The sequence below is a fragment of the Papaver somniferum genome, chromosome 1 (assembly GCF_003573695.1).
Source record: "Papaver somniferum cultivar HN1 chromosome 1, ASM357369v1, whole genome shotgun sequence".
Lineage (NCBI taxonomy): Eukaryota > Viridiplantae > Streptophyta > Magnoliopsida > Ranunculales > Papaveraceae > Papaver > Papaver somniferum.
In genome coordinates this window covers 19,223,430-19,239,544 of record NC_039358.1, presented here as the reverse complement: position 1 = coordinate 19,239,544, position 16,115 = coordinate 19,223,430, and the positions used below count along the sequence as shown (strand labels likewise).

Genomic DNA, 16,115 nt, shown 5'->3' with positions numbered 1-16,115 from the left:
TATGGTCCGCACGAAAAATCACTGTAATAAAAAAAAGGTGGTCTTTGATTTTGAGATTTGAGAGTCATTAGACGGACAGGATTTGACGGGGACCCTGATCCATCGGTCGGAATCAACAGGATTGAGCTATGCCTCGGACGGTCAGGAAAAGTTCAGTATTGGTAGGTGATGTATGTGGGCCGACAGAAATATGTCGGGGTGATGCTAGGCCGTCTCCGCACTGTTCCTGGCCGTTGATATCAAGCCTAAAACAGTCTTTTCGTTATGTTTTTAGCTGACTTACATGAAACCTATTTTTCTTTCTTCGATCCTTCTCTCCCTCCTCTCGAAACTCAAGCTCAAACTCTCATTGCGACTGTCAGGTCTTAAATTTCAACCCTAATTTTATCTTTTTATCATTTGATGCTAAAAATCCCATCTTTTCAATTTGATACTAAAAATCTCATCTTTTTTAGGGTGAATTTTAATTCAACAGTCTTCCAAGAGATTTGATTAGTTTCTTGACTCTCTATTCTCTGAGGACTCTAACCCTACGATATGTTTTTTGTTTTCTTTTTTGTTGATTCGTTTTGTAACTTTTGTTTGATTTCTCCATCATCACAGGAATTGCTAAAGGAATTGATTTTCACGATTTTATTGATCAATTTGGAGAAGGTAATAGCGTGTTATCTCATTCTACATACCCTATGGTGCTGATCTGATTGCTTCGACAATTCCTAATCAGCTTAATGCTCGGGTCTTTTAGGAAATTGGGTTTATTAAAATTTAATTTGTGTTATATAATTACCATCTAGGTATTAGCATTGGAGCTACCAAAACATGGGGGTTAAAGATCCGCTGTCATGTATCCGGCTTCAATGAAACCCGAAAAAGAGATTGGTAATCACTAACCCCTCTTATATCAGTTAACGTTTCTTTTATTTTTATACCTCTTGATTTCAGTTTAGTTCAATTTCTTGATGTTTTATCTAATCAAGATTTGTGGATTTCAATCTTTGATTTTTCGGAATCAATATTTGAATCCAAATCCAGACTTCCTTTGTGTTTGATGTATAAATTCCCAGGATGTGGGCACAACACAGCAGCATCAACAGCAAAGGGAGAACATTGAAACTTCGGGCAGTAAATTCAAATGCTGAGAGATTGAAACCCACAAATCCGGATCAGTAAACTTAAAAGTGTCCGGAGGCGATTGAGATATGGGCATAAAGAAGGAAAACACCATTTACAGGCGTACAACTTTCTTTTTTTTTTGGTTCTGAATTTTTGGAGCAAAAAGATGCAGGTCAGACCTTTAATTAGTATTTTTGGTTATTATTTATGTTCTGATTTTGGTTGATGTTTAACTAGCATCTAGGTGTGCAAATTTCATTTCGGATCCATCCAATGATCTGAAACAAAAATATAAATCAAATTTAAGGTGAAATTAAGAGGAGATGTACAGTCCTTCAGAAAAAAAAAAAAAAAATGTGCAGCTAGAAACCCCATTCATCTAAACAAGTATGGATAGCACAATTTAGGCATGTCATGGTACCTAAAATAATAGCTTAACTTCTATTTCACACGTGTTCTTGCTTAGAGAGATTTGAAATGTCCAATGATCTTCTTATTTTGGACATGTAATGGTGTGACAGTACCATTTTCTGTCCTCATTTGTATTGTTGATTTTACTCCAAATTTCATGGCTTTTCACACGCAGTAGTGAATTGAAAACCTATTGTGAGTATATTTTCAATCTGATTTATGTTTTTATGTGGTACCCATGACAACATTTACACTAAAACTGTCACCGTTCAGTGCAATTTTAATAAGTTCCGCAGGAGTTTTTTTTTTTTTTTTGAAGCAGGTTCCGCAGGATATTTACTCAAGTCCTGCTTTCAAATGTTTGAAACCTTTTTGTTTAAGAAGCCTGTCAGAATCTTGGTTGAAAATGTGCTGTATTTTTTGTGTTAGGATCCAATTCTTGAGCCTGTTTATGAATGTTCCGATATATCTATTACTATTGAGTCGTGAGATGGTGGACAGTCTTATCTATTACTATCTAGGGGAAAGGATTATAATTCCGTGCTTATGATGTGTATTTCATACGTGCAGGCTTATGCAGAACTTCTCGAGGAAGGCGATCCAAAAATTCCAGCATGGTTCTTCAGTCCCAAGGATGGTTTGAATGTGGGATTAAATTCACCACTCCTCTGTTTATTTAAGGACTGCTTATGTTCATTCAGAAGGTATCACCACCCTTAAAGGTTTCTCATTGAAGTTAGCGTTGGAAGTGGTTCACTTGATGCTGCATTCTGTGACAATCTGCGAGATCAGTCTTCACTATTAGAAGGGTTACATGTGGTAAGTGCTTCCTTATCCTTAATTTGTTTTATCTATTAAATAGCGCAGCAAAATATATGGTTATGTTCACAATCTAGATGGTATACAACTCCACCCAAGGATTACAATTAGTATTTTTGTGGAATGATGATTAAGCTGTCAAAGTGGGAAAAGTTGGAGCGGGATTGAAAAAGAGCCATGGGCCTGAAATGATACCCTGGAGTTGTTTAGGTTTGAATTCCGGGTTGCTTGCTATAGAGGATGATCAACAACTACAATATTTCATATGAACCACCAAAACATTAGTATTTTCAACTTTAGTTACTACGGAGGATCAACAAGGAGATCAACAAAATGCATTCATATTTGTATCTGTATGATTTTTCTTTTTTCTTCATTTACAGGCATATGAAATGCAATACTTTTTGAGTGTGGATAGAACCATAGAAGTTGTCTTTTAGCTTATTGGTGTTTTACGACATTGCCCATTAATATCAGTTATTGCGAAACTGAAATTTAACGCTCAAAGTATGCTTCTGTTCTGCAAGTTGTGCCATAGCATAAACTAAAAGAAAAACGTATTAGAAATTTCTTCAAACACAATAGTTTGTAGTTAAAAAAAATGGAAGAGCTGTGTTGTTGTATTGTGAAAAACCTCTTTAGTTCTATATATTTACATCAACTCAGTTGTGGTCAGCTTTGTGGTTGAAAGATTGACCGTTCTTGCTCCACACTCATCGTTTGATGTGTTAACACCTTCTTTTTTTGCTTCAGTAAAAGATTAATCATTTGAGTGTTGGTCAATAACACAAAATGAGCAGTTGCTTGCTACTGGAAGCTCAGAGGGAACCTTGGTTAGAAGTTTTAAAATTTGTTGCAAGAGGTATGTTTAGTTACAAACAAACTCTTAATTTTCTTGCACTGAAATCTATTTATATATATAGATTTGTTGCCTATTCTGTGTGATTCTACGATTTACAGTGTTTGTGTGAAAAATCCCATAGGCCCATATAACAAAACGAGTTGGTTCATTTGTTCATTTGCTAACAGGTTCACGCGCACGATTTGAAAGAAGAACTAAAGTGTTGCTATCAACAAGTTCAGGTTCAAAAACTCTTTGACTAGGATAGTCCTCTCAGCGTCAAGATCACAGTCGTTGTTGCTGTAGGAGAAACCTGACATCTAAGCTTTTTGGCAAAGTTCTTAGTTTCAGACCTTATCCAGGTGCAGGTGCCGCTATTTGTCTTGGTGAATCATTCTTTAGTCATAACTCTATAACTCCAGCCTCATATGTTTCGTTCATTTTCCTATATCTGTGCATTTTCTTGATTGTTTCCTGTCCCAAATGCTTTTATGCATCCCGATATACTGTTAGTCAGTGATTCAAATTGGGCCAACTATAAGATTCACTATGAGCTGATCCAGAGTACGTAGGGATTTCTTTAATAGTTTCTGCCTAGATGAGTGCCTCAACATGATTCTGTTGAACCAACTATAAGATCCTTGCATGTAAGTTATCTTTCTGATTTATTTTACTCAAATATCAGTAATGTAAGAGTGACTTGAACATGAAGAGAAAGTACTCGCTGAGTTTCTCTAACGTATGTCTACGCGAAACTACGTTGTTGGATATTCATAAACTAGATAACTTTGATGGTGGGGATTACAGGAGTTTGAACCCTCATTTAAAACCACCACTATCACTTTTAATACCATAGAAACAATATGTCTCAGTAGATGACTAATTTTGGTGTCTTGGACTTGACTCAACTAATCCACATAGGCATGCGTAAGTAGCAGCCACTTAAGTAACCTCTAAGTGATGTCATTGTGGTACCCTATCAATTTGGTATGCGATTTTCTTCTTGATTTGGTTATCTAATGGATGATTAATGCAAGGAAAATCGTGTATAAATAACTGAAATTAGGGGACTTCTTAGTTGGTAGGAAGGGGTTATTTAATGAGAATAGAAGACAGAAAATAGAAAATTGGAGAAGTTGATGATGTTTTTGTTGCGGGTATTACGGATGCTGAGACTATTGTACATGGAATTCAGGTAGGGGAGGGGTTATTATTTTATGTGTTTAACTTATGAACTGTTTTGGTACAGATATATCTAAGATTAACTTGCTTATCATAGAATCCGAGAATCTCGAAGTCCACTGTTTCGTCTTTTCTTTCATTTGAAACCTGCAAAAGCAATTGTAGATGCGATTCAGGTAAGGGAGGGAGTATTATTTTATTTGTACAACTTATGAACTGTTATAGAATAGGAATCTCTAAGATTAACTTGCTTATCATAGAAAACAGGAATCTCTAAGTTCATCGTTGCTTTCAGTTGGAACCTGCAAAAGCAATTGAGAATGAGAACTATGCTTTAGCAGCTGGAATTCAAGATCAAAATTCGGAGTTAGAGAGTGGTGGAGCGAGATGACGTTACTAGGTCTGTTCATGTCTCTGACCTTGATCGACATGTATTTCAGTATTTGTATTCTCACAATTAAGCTTCTAACTTTTATTTTATTATTATTTTTTTGTGGGTGTGTGTTCTTGAATCCTGAGGGTCCACGGGTAACATTGGTTTGTCAATTAGGTTACCGGAGAACAGCTTGCAGCGCTCTTCGTAGATAGTCCATATCTGGTGAATGATCTTTGTAGGAACCTCTTTGATGTCATATGAAGCTTTTTCAACAAGTTTTGTCATAGTTTCGAGGGCTTGGGACCAATAATATACAATAGTAAAACAGGTATATCTTTTTGCTGTTGATTATTTTTGCTGTTGGGGCTTGCACTGCAATAGTAAAACATGTTTATCTTCTGTTGTGCTAAAATACTTTGCTTAGTTGGTTGCCTGTGACCTACCATATTAAATCGTGTTCAATTTTTTTTGGTTATCGGAATCTTGCAATGTTATATAATATGGTACATCATTAGTTCTACTAAATTATGGGTGTAACTTTCTTTTGATGCATGCTAAATAGTTTTATATAATTATTTCTTTCATGTAGTTCGATAATCTAATTACTTTGTTCACTTTGGAGCCACCGGGTAGAACATCTTTAAGGATGCAGACAAGTTCCTTTGGAAATGCAAAGGACTCTGGGAAACCCTATCAGAGGCACGTGGAATAGGCCTTTGACGGGCTTGGAATTTTACTTCTTTTGACCTCCAATCAGCAACTATTCAGGTATCCTTCTATACATCATATAAGAAACTTTTACCTGTAAAGATCATGTGCAAAGGGGAACCATATGTACCCTATGCCAGGTGGATGTTCATGTCTCTATAAGTGTGGTTGTTAATAAGTGGAAGGATGAGAACGATAAATTCATGACTTCTAGGCAGTGGCTTGATTTCTGCAGGTATTTGTTTCCCAAATCTATTTTCTTCAATTCATGTCTTATAAATATTTTCTTTCAATTCTCTTTGGTTGTTTTTTTTTTTTTAAATATCCCCTGTTTAGATCTCAATTTTCTTAATTTGGATCTTGGTAATGCCCATGGTTGAATAATATGGTATCTACAAAAATATAAGTACTGTTACTAGAGAAAAAAATAATAAAAGAGAATCAATTTCAATTGTTAATAAAGTCTGTTTGTATGATTATTCTCTTTGAATCATCAATTACGTAATCACTGTGATCCATAATTGTCCATGAAACAATAAACTTTGATTTCTTCTGAACAGAACAGGGTCGGGATTGGTAAAGTAGGAGTCTATTAAAACAAAGGAAATAAATGACTGTGTAATTGCAGCTTCATCAATATAATGTTGTTCTGTGTTTCTTTCTTTAGAATATGTCTGATCCTTTTTACAAATTGTGTTATTGCTTACTCTAAATAATTGTATGTTAGCACAGTAATACACAGTTCACTCATGTGACCACTGTAATTGCTGTCTTAGCTCAAATGGAAGAGCACATGGTTCTTAACCATGTAGCCGTGGGTTCGACTCCCACAGATGGCATTGTTATTTGAGTAGGCTTAAACCTCACATGCTTCCATTGACAATATTAGCTCATCGTTACATAGTGCAACACATGAATTAAGAGGGGTGTAATATTTCATCGTGGTACTTAGGAAGCATCTAAATGGAACAAGCTATTTCAAATTCTTTGTGACGTCTTTCAAAGCAATGATATTCATGTCTGCAGGGTAGAGAATTCCACAAGTGAAGGATATCCTGGGACTTGGGAGCATAACCGGTCAAGATTTTTTCCATTCCTCCATTTTTTTTATAGAGTCAAGACTCGGTTCTCTAATTGAGCTGGAAAGGAATCAAGCTGAGGTTATGTTTACAATTCCCATCACATATCTCCTGCTTATGGATTGTTTGATTGTGAGTGCCAGTGTTTGGTTGTTATGTTTATTTCATTGTATTAACCTATAGCTTCAATCTGCACTTGGCGGTATATATTATCAAGGTTTACAAGCCACTCTTATGCCTTCAACAACTGTGGCTTTTTATTGTTCCAGATAATTCACATCAATAGTTGAGAAGCCAGTGGCATCAGGAAGTTATGCTGAAGCTATGTCGTAATATGGTATTTTTTAGAAAAATTTGCTGAACTCACAACGAATTAATACATTGTGCCGAGGAAACCATCCTCAACACTCAACTACATGATATCGGGTCGCAGGTAACACAAAGTTAAATTTACATTTGGAATTTGGTGTATTAAATTTCCACTCGCTTTAGCAATTCCTTTCTTTTTCTTTGAGAGGGACATGTACATTCAGCTTCGGAAGTAGCAATTGCTTGGTCCTACAAGAGGTTGGGAACACTTTGTAGATTTGGTGTGGATGCAAATGGTAGAAATTTTGGACTAAGATCCGAATAATGTCTTGCTCTATAAATATGCTATTGTTAAAATGTGTTTTCCTTTAGGAAGAAAATCTATTTAATTATGAGTCATTTATAAGGAAAAAGTTGTCCCAACGAAGATACCCGATCTGATGTATGTGGAGAGAATAACAAGGATTGGCATTCAAATTTTCAAGAATGCAGTTAAGGAGCCAATCTCGCGAGAGGTACAATAATGGATAAATATGATGTCTTATAAATGAATGGTACTTTTGTAGTCATTATTTTGAACTACATAATACTAAATGCTTTATTATCTCCGCAACCAATAGTATTTTACTTGCTTGATCCTCATGGTGTTTTATGTTCAAAAAGAAAAAGAAGTGCTAAAAGATAGTTTTTCTTTTCTTCTTTCTCAGATTTAGACTGAGTCTCGGTTACAAGTATAACAATATCTAACCTAACATCTTAATTGACATCTATTTTTTTGCCAAACTTGTAGAGGAAGAAGAAAAGAAGGTTATATTATTTGAGTCAAATTCAAATGACCATTGATTGACACAATAACGCCAAAACGTATAAAAAATCTTCAATGCAATATTGGGAGTTCCAGCCAAACAGTCAACTCCACATAAACTAAGCAGTTCATATTGGCCGGTCAATGAGAATTGCTCTAAAATATTGATCATACACTCCAAATGATTGTTTAAAATTTAATGGCTAGCTTTAAATCTAGCGATTCAAGTTAGTCGGCTGAGAAAGTAACTTCACCTAGCATGTTGTTTTATCCTGTACTTTTTTTTTTTAATTTTCTTTGCTTTTTTATCCTATGTTAATGTAATTTTTTGATTTGACTTTGTGGAGTTCCCTCTAAATTACCTTATATTCAAGCTATGTCACCGATTAAGAGACTCTTGAGGCCCTTCTCAATTATCATTCTGTTTGATTCAGTTCTGGTTTCTAAGCTTCCGTCTAAACCAAACGATATGGTTGTTTTCTTAGATACAATTTGATCTTTGTAGCAGATATCCAATGATTTCAAATTTCCAATTGTTAAAATTATTCGAACTTATTTTGATTAATTTGAATTAAGGTTTATTTGTGTGTAGGTTATACCTTAATCGGCAGGTGGGATGATATTTAGTAGATGGTCATAATGAATTTATGCGGAAGAAGCTAAAAGGACATAATCTAGATTAGAGAACTTTTTTTTTCTTCCATATCATTGTAGTTTCTTCGTGCCATTATATTACCATCTGTTTTACTATCTGGACTTCTAAGTTTCATGTGGCTTGGAGATGGTTATTGTTTGAAAGTCTGGATCTCAGATTTTAAAATGTTATCAAATTGGTCATCGTTTGCGGGTGATTATTTCAAATTCGTAGGTTACAATGTATATTGTTTCTTTCTTATGAGATAATAAAAGTACTGATTGTGAGCGATGATATATATGTATTTTTTAGGATGTGAATGTGCCTAATGTTTCATGATGGGCATCTGTGGGTTGGAAAATGCTAAAAGAAATATTTATGAGGTATATGTTGTTCAATCATAACTTTCTGATTATTATAGATTAATCGTTTGGCGATTGATCATGTTATTTCGATAATACTGACATGTGTTAGGTATAAAAGATTCTGAAAATTTTGATTTTATTAGATATGCTTTTGTCCCAGTTTTTTTTTGATGGTTTTCCTTGATTGATTTTATAGAAAACATAAAGAATATCTGCTGATTATTTAGAATTAAGATCTCAGTCTATGTTATTATCATAAAAATTGTTTTATTATCCAAATTTCTAATTAAATAGCCAAAGCAGTCGGATATATCTAAATTTTGGGTTAAAAATGTGTATAGGTTGAACTCAGGGTTAGGCGCATCTAAGACAAAGATAACGACTGAGATGTAACGACGCTACGTTAGAATCCAATTTGGAATTTAGTATCAAAAATTATTTTAATTTTTTCATATACATGGCCATGATTAGGAGCCAATTGATTCAACCAAGATACCTAGCAACAAAATTCAATAGAAAGAATATATTTTGTATTCCAAATCACCCACATCATAATTACCTATTTTTTTGGTTGACTACAATAGTGTTGTCAAAGGAACATATGTAGTCTCGCATCCTTTCCGATGAAGGTGTACCTATGAAGGGGGCCACTCCTAATAGAATTTAAAGTGGGCCACCACTTAAAGTTTTAAGACACAATATGTCAAACTAATTAACATACCTATTAATAAGGAGGAGGTACGAAGAGGGCAAATGAGAATATCTGTATCGAAGAGAGGTTGCTGATTTTTCTCTGTAAAGGTAAACGTGTTAAATAAATGTAGTTTCTCTTGTCTCCTTTTTTTATATAATAATTATTGGGCTTCTAAATATAAGCAAGTAAAGTGCATCATTTATTTTTTCATTTTCTATTATTTTTTTTCTTCCACTTTTTAACAAATGTTAATTGTATTCTCCGTGTGGGTATGTAATGGTCGTACACAGTCAGTTTGAAATAATTATGTAAAGTCTGACCTACTTATAGTAATGCTTCCGAGAGTTATTTTACTTTTGAGGAAAATCGATTAACTAAAATGTGTACTGCTTGAAGTTAATGGAGATTCCGTTTCAGATTGATATATGTAATGTTTTTACTGTAATTTGTGTCAACGAATTTACTATAAGTTAAATGAGGTTCCACGTTAGCGGTTGAGCATATGATGAGTGACCCACCTTAGAAGTTGTCGTTCGTAGCTGAACTTTAGAGGTACATTGGTGTTGTATAGAGAGTGATCAATTTCTTTGTTATTCAGGTCTTATACGTACTGATCCACACACCAGCAAAATATACGGGTATGTAATATCAAGTGAACTATGGTTTACTATATAGTTGTTCATAAAATAGTAATACTAAGTGATCTTTTTTATTTTAATATCCATCGTTATCATATGTATATATTGGTCTGAATAAAATGTAAAGTTTTGATAAGCGGTTAGTTTGGACGTTCATATCAAACTAAGATACAAGAAATATATTTCCTTCAGTCAAAATTCTAACATCCATGTAGAACTTAACTTCTTATTTCGTTGACCATTCCTCATTGGTTCTCAACAACTTCCTAGAGAAAAAAGGTGAGGCCTATGGTATAATGAAGTAACTTTTGTCAAGCTCTGAAGTGATACTATTTATGCTAGCTAGAGAGACTTGACATGATGGTCTTAATGATTTTTGGTAGTACAAACAAATTTGTGGTAAATATATTACAGTCTTATTTCGTTTATGTTTCTTGAGTTTATTCTCCCTTTGTTGGAAGGTATAACAAAATTGATAGAATTATTAGCATAAACACTCAACATACTAGAAAGCTCCATAGACACCAGCAATCTTCCAGTTTGTGGTCCAACCAGTTAACTCACCAGTGCATATGAATACCTATATCTTATTAAAGTTACATAATCTGAAGTCGTGGTTGCTTTAACTGAGTTTTTCTAAATATAATTAAAAAATATTAGCCATTGTCAACGTCATCACCACCACCACCAGACCAATTTAGATGGAATGTTAAACCCAAACCTCCTTTTCTTATTTATTCACTTAATTATGAAGTTTTTAAAGTACTATTAGTTATCATTTCCATCAGATTCGATGGTGGAATCACAAAGCTATATCTTCTTATAAGAAACTACATGTCGCTACTCTTACTCTTCCCATGTCGAGGGAATACGATGGAAAAGGCCGAGATAGCTACGGGTGAATTTTCACTTCTTCGTAAATATAAGTTACACGTACAAAAAAGAAAGATGATTGTTTACATATAACTTGCAGGGCATGTACCATTTATCAGTTGAAAAATAGAGGTGTTAGTCAATGTGTAAGCATCGCCAAACTGAGTTAGGCTATCATTTGATACTGATGTTAAACCATCCGTTAGTTATGATTGACGATGTTGAGTTCCATATGAACTTTTTCGTTGTGCTAAATTTACTTGGTGATGTTTGTGCAGGGTACCATCAGGTTTGTTGTGTATGAAGTATGAACACAAGGGTGCCATGATAGACACATAGGAGTAAGAAAAATGACAACTCACCAACTCTAAAACAGTTCAATGATAGTCCTATAATACCCGGAAAGCATGTATAGAAATCTTTATGTTTGAAAACGGACTTATACCAATCTTTTTTGGAGCATGTATACCAATATTTCGGGTGATAAGCAGAAACAATATTGCATTATATTTTCCTATCGACATATATTTCATGACATACATTTTATTCCTTTAGTGTAGATGTATTTGTTGTTAACAAAAATTGAAGCACAAATTTTATGTGCTTAATGAAACAACATTACCTTAATTATTTTTTCTTATCGGCATGTGTTTCTTAAAACTTACAACATCATAAATAGTCTTATAAAATGCTTTTTCATGATTATGGAGCATCATAAACTCATAAAGAGCAGTTATTTCAGTAAATTAACAATTACGTGTGAAGATCGTTGACGTTCTAAGCAATTTTGTCTGTTTTGACCAATGACAGTTGGTTATAAATTGGAATACTACTTAAGCTCCTAATTGCACATGATGATATACCAATTTCTTTTAGCTAAACTGGAAGCTTAAACATATTAATGCATTAGTGTCATGTTGTTATAGTCCCTGCACTATACCACATGTCATTTTGTATTCTCGCCTTAGCTTGACCAGATTAGGCTCACAATCATATGCAAAACAAATCCACATTTTCTCTGTTGAAAAAAATTATCATACTGTACTTTCGAAGTAACGCAGGAGCAATTAATTTTTCACGGAGTTACGAATTTGAGGACTTATGTTATTGAAATATGTTTGGTAGAAAAAAAAAAGTCATCTCATTTGTTTATCTTTCATTGTTATCAGCATTAGATACTAAACTAAACTAATTCATAGTTGCCAACATGGATCCACAATTCCACATGTTCTTTTAATTTCTCTATTTCGGTCTTCAATAAAGATGATTGGTTTTAAAGCTAACAAGGGATAAATATTGATGAAATTATATCAAGTGATTAATATTTTATTAGTACTAATACAATTATGTGTTTACTGATGTTATAGAATTATGGGTACCCTGAAACGATATAAGTTATTTGTTATATAGTTGGCTAAGTTGTAGTCTTTTTAAAAATATTTAACATTAACTAATTTATATTATTTCAAATGAATAAATTATATGCATTTGAGAGTTAACTGAGAGGTTGAGCCAGGCCGTAAGGCCCCGGTGATACCTAGTCACTGTATAAAAAAAGGTGGTGTTTGACTCTGAGATTTGAGAGTCATTAGACGGACAGGATTTAACGGGGACCCTGATCTGGCGGCCACTAGCATCCAGATGGAGTTTTGACTTCTACGGTGAGGAAATCTCAGTAATGTTACGGAGTGGGATGCGGGTCAACAAATTTGGGCTTCTTTATTTCTTTTTCAACCCTAATATCGGTTGTTTCCCCGTCTGAATTCTTACTTTGCTCTCATTTCTCTACAAACACTGACTAAACCCAGAAGTAAGAAGCTGAATTCAGTCTTTCTCTGTTACTTTGCTCTCAGTTCTCAGTTTCGATTGTTTCATCTTATTAACCGCATGGGTTGATTGAATCAAAAAGATGGGTTCATGGTTATTTGCTTCAAAGAAGTTGTTATAACCATCAGTATTATTGGAGGAGCAGTTATGGGGGCTTTCTTTTATAACCCTTTCTTTCGCTGATATCAAATCAAGTGTTTTGGTGATATATTATTTCAGAAATTGGTAATTGGGATTCTGAATTTTTTAGGTTAAAATCCTCACATTGAAAAGGTATCGATCTCGAAATCCATTGCAGCTAACCCTGATTTATCGATTGTTGAGTCATTCCTTTGCATGTGTTATAATAAGATACGTGAGATTTCTGCAATTTGTGATATTAGGTTTGGGCAGAGTTATTGTTTTATAGGTTTATCAATTTCTAGGGTTTTTAGCTCCAACTTATTGGTTTAAACACTGATTTATCAATTATTTGAGTTACTCCAACATATTAGTTTTATGATATTGATTTCAATAGTATTTTCTCCCTTATTTATTGCTCTTAAAAATCTTGATGATTTATTAGCTTTGTTTTACAGGTATCAGAAGTTGCTCCTACTGGATCTGCCTGTGATGAAGGGTGGGTAACCTTCAGGAACATACTATGAGAAATCAATGAAGCCTGAATGTTTTTTTACTGTATCCAATCAGGTGGTTCAATTACGTTAAATTAGTATGCATTACCAAATTGCAATCTGTTTCACAGGAAATTCCCTTATTGTTGTGTTACAAGCCAGCATATTAGATACGTAAGATTGTTGCAATTTAGGATTTTAGGTTTGGGCAGAGTTAAGGTTTTCTGGATTTGTCAATTTCAAGGGGTTTTTAGTCGTACTTCTCAGCCACCAATGGTTCTTATAAGAATCTCTTCAAATTTTAGGACGGTGATCACTATTGTGTAATAAGAGATCAAATTGAATTAGATTTACGTATAATTTGGTATTTTAGTTAGATTTAGGTTTGTGAGTTAGGCTTAATTTGAGTGTGTGGTTTATCTTTTTCATATGAGTTTCATGTAATTGGTAGGTTTGAGTGCAAATAGTGCAAATAACCTTGATTCTGGCCCCTCTGCAGATTCTTCCTTTAGTTGGTATTGTATTCACTAAAATTGTATTGATTTTAACCTAAAATGTAGACATATGCATTAGGAGGTTGCACTGTTTATTCATTAACATAAATACTCATACTCGTTGCAAGACTAAACCTCCTAATTCCAAATCACAGGTTAAACTCAAAATTTTTTAAACTTGCTCTGTGCAGATTGTTCCAACAGTTGGTGTTAGATTCTCAGCAGACGACATGGAAGATTATAAATCTAGAATGTAAACTAATGCACCCACAAATGAGGTAAGAACACTGCTTTCAGGTGAAAATTCTACATTGTCAGCTTGGAAATGGATGAATGATGAAGACTATTATTTTGAGGAAATAGGACTTTAGAAGTTAAAGGTATACTCATTTGATGTACACATGCAACAGCTGAACTTGATTTAACCTTTGATGATGGTCTATTCTATTGTAGGAGGAAAGACAAGGGGCTTTGATGCAATTGACGCTGCTCTATAAAGGGACAGTGATTGCATCGCCTGATTAATTTCCTAGAGACGTTCTTGCATTTGTCCACGGGGAAACACTCCAAGATGACAGGGTCATAAAAATACGTGCACTTTGACTTTAAGATTTAAGAGTCATGGAACGATCATGATTGATCCGAAAGGCCCATCCGACGGTCCCAATCATCTGGATGGAGTTTTAAGCTTGGACGGTCAGCAGAAATAGGGTGGGGTGATATCTCGAGCCCTAAAATAAGCTTCTCTGTCTGAAAACAAAAGGATTTTCTAACCTAATTCTCCCCTCTTTTCCTCTCTAAAATACTTTTCCTCTTCCCTGAAAACCTTAAATTTTTATTTGCTTGTGTTTTTGATTTGCAGTTTGTTGATTTTTCTCAGGTTTTGTTCCGGGTCAAAGTCGAATCAGATATATGTGAAGCTTTTTAGGGTTGTTGTAATCGGATTGATGCAGCAAACCGGCTAGGTATTGAAATTTGTTGGTTTTTTTCCCTTCATTGTTTGGAAATTGATTGATTAATAGCAACCTTATATTCTTCTTCATCTTCACCGATGGAAAATCTTCCAATTTCTCACTCAGTTTCAATTGAAACTTTCCTGAAGTGATTTGTGTCTCAAATTTTTGATGATGTTCAGTTGGTTAAATTATAATGTACGGAGTGTGGTGTGTTACGTGTGTAGTGGAATCAATGCAGAAACATAAGCATGTTTGCGAAGAAATCATGGTTACTTTTATCAATCATGCTTAAAATCTTTGTAAACAATTCGTGGTTTTAGTTTACAGTAAATTCCCCTTTCTTCTATAATATTCAATATATACCTGAATGTCCAGATAGTAGATTTACTTTGTAAGCCTTTGCGACATTACTTTGACTGTTGTTAGCTAAATTGTTCCTTCCATTTTCATTATAAAGTTGTTGTTTTTGTTCCTTTGTCTGATTTAGAACCTTACAAGTTACAATGTATGTTTTTTGAGCTTTGTGTAGGATGGCAAATTATATGTAGGAATGTAGTGGAATATTGCTATGACGGGTACTGTATGGTGCATTGGGTAAGATTTATTCTTCTACTCTTATATTTTGTTAATCAGCGATTCAGCATTCAATAATTCTTGATTGAATGGTCATTGTATTTACTTTAATTACTTTTATATTGTTGACATTACATCATACACTCATTAATACTTCTGCGTTTCTCTAAGCTCTCTTCTAATGGTACCAATTCGAAACAAGGAAAAAGCTTCACGATTGTTCATCTTATCTCTCACAAGGTAAACCAACGATTTATGCTTTTGTGGTTGTTTTATTTTGTATATCAGGGAACAAAGTTGATAGGGATACTAGGCCTTTTAGATTGGATGAGGGTGTTGAGCAATTAGACATTAGAGAACTTTCAGCATTTGAGCATCATCATAGCACCGAGACAGGTCCCTTGGTGAGTCTGTTGGATGTGTTTATTTATGGAATGCTCGCAGTAGTAAGGTAACAACTTTTCTCGGTTTTACTGTATTTTGCAATGGGTATTATTTACTGGATGAGTGAATTAGGTGTTGTATTGATATATGTAGGTAACTAAATTATGTGACTTGGGTGTGGGTGATAGTGTTTCAGTTGAATGGGCAAGCCATGGGACACAACTAGATGTTGCAACTAATAATGGAAACTTCCTTCTTCTGAATCCTTTTCCCATGCTTTCTGTCCAGGTAATATACATTCCTTCGATTTGTAATATAGATGATATATAGATGATCAGTACAAGCAGAATGCGAATTTGGCATCGGGGACCGAAAGCTATCCTTAAGCTGGTGGATCTGTATCAGATATGGCTAAATCAC

The 16,115-nt window shown here is 34.3% G+C and overlaps 1 protein-coding gene, 2 long non-coding RNA genes and 1 other non-coding gene across 9 annotated transcripts in view; 3 read left to right on the top strand and 1 right to left on the bottom strand.

Annotated features, from left to right (window-relative positions):
* Positions 1-16,115, bottom strand: part of LOC113280618 (uncharacterized oxidoreductase C663.09c-like) — a 100,212-nt gene that overhangs the window by 952 nt on the left and 83,145 nt on the right.
* Positions 284-7,195, top strand: LOC113280684. Of its 6 annotated transcripts, XR_003325741.1 has the most exons (12): positions 284-362; positions 604-654; positions 795-879; positions 1,033-1,285; positions 2,095-2,343; positions 3,097-3,205; positions 3,373-3,552; positions 4,434-4,542; positions 4,634-4,766; positions 4,917-5,070; positions 5,332-5,685; positions 6,477-7,195. It is a non-coding gene; the product is annotated as an uncharacterized LOC113280684 (long non-coding RNA). The 6 variants fall into 6 exon arrangements; XR_003325740.1 differs by lacking the exon at positions 284-362 and having other exon boundaries at positions 468-654; positions 802-879; positions 3,373-3,546; XR_003325743.1 differs by lacking the exons at positions 284-362; positions 1,033-1,285 and having other exon boundaries at positions 468-654; positions 802-879; positions 3,373-3,546.
* Positions 6,217-6,289, top strand: TRNAK-CUU. The gene has a single exon. It is a non-coding gene; the product is annotated as a tRNA-Lys (tRNA).
* Positions 12,893-14,378, top strand: LOC113280710. Its single transcript, XR_003325745.1, has 4 exons — positions 12,893-12,947; positions 13,253-13,364; positions 13,974-14,060; positions 14,236-14,378. It is a non-coding gene; the product is annotated as an uncharacterized LOC113280710 (long non-coding RNA).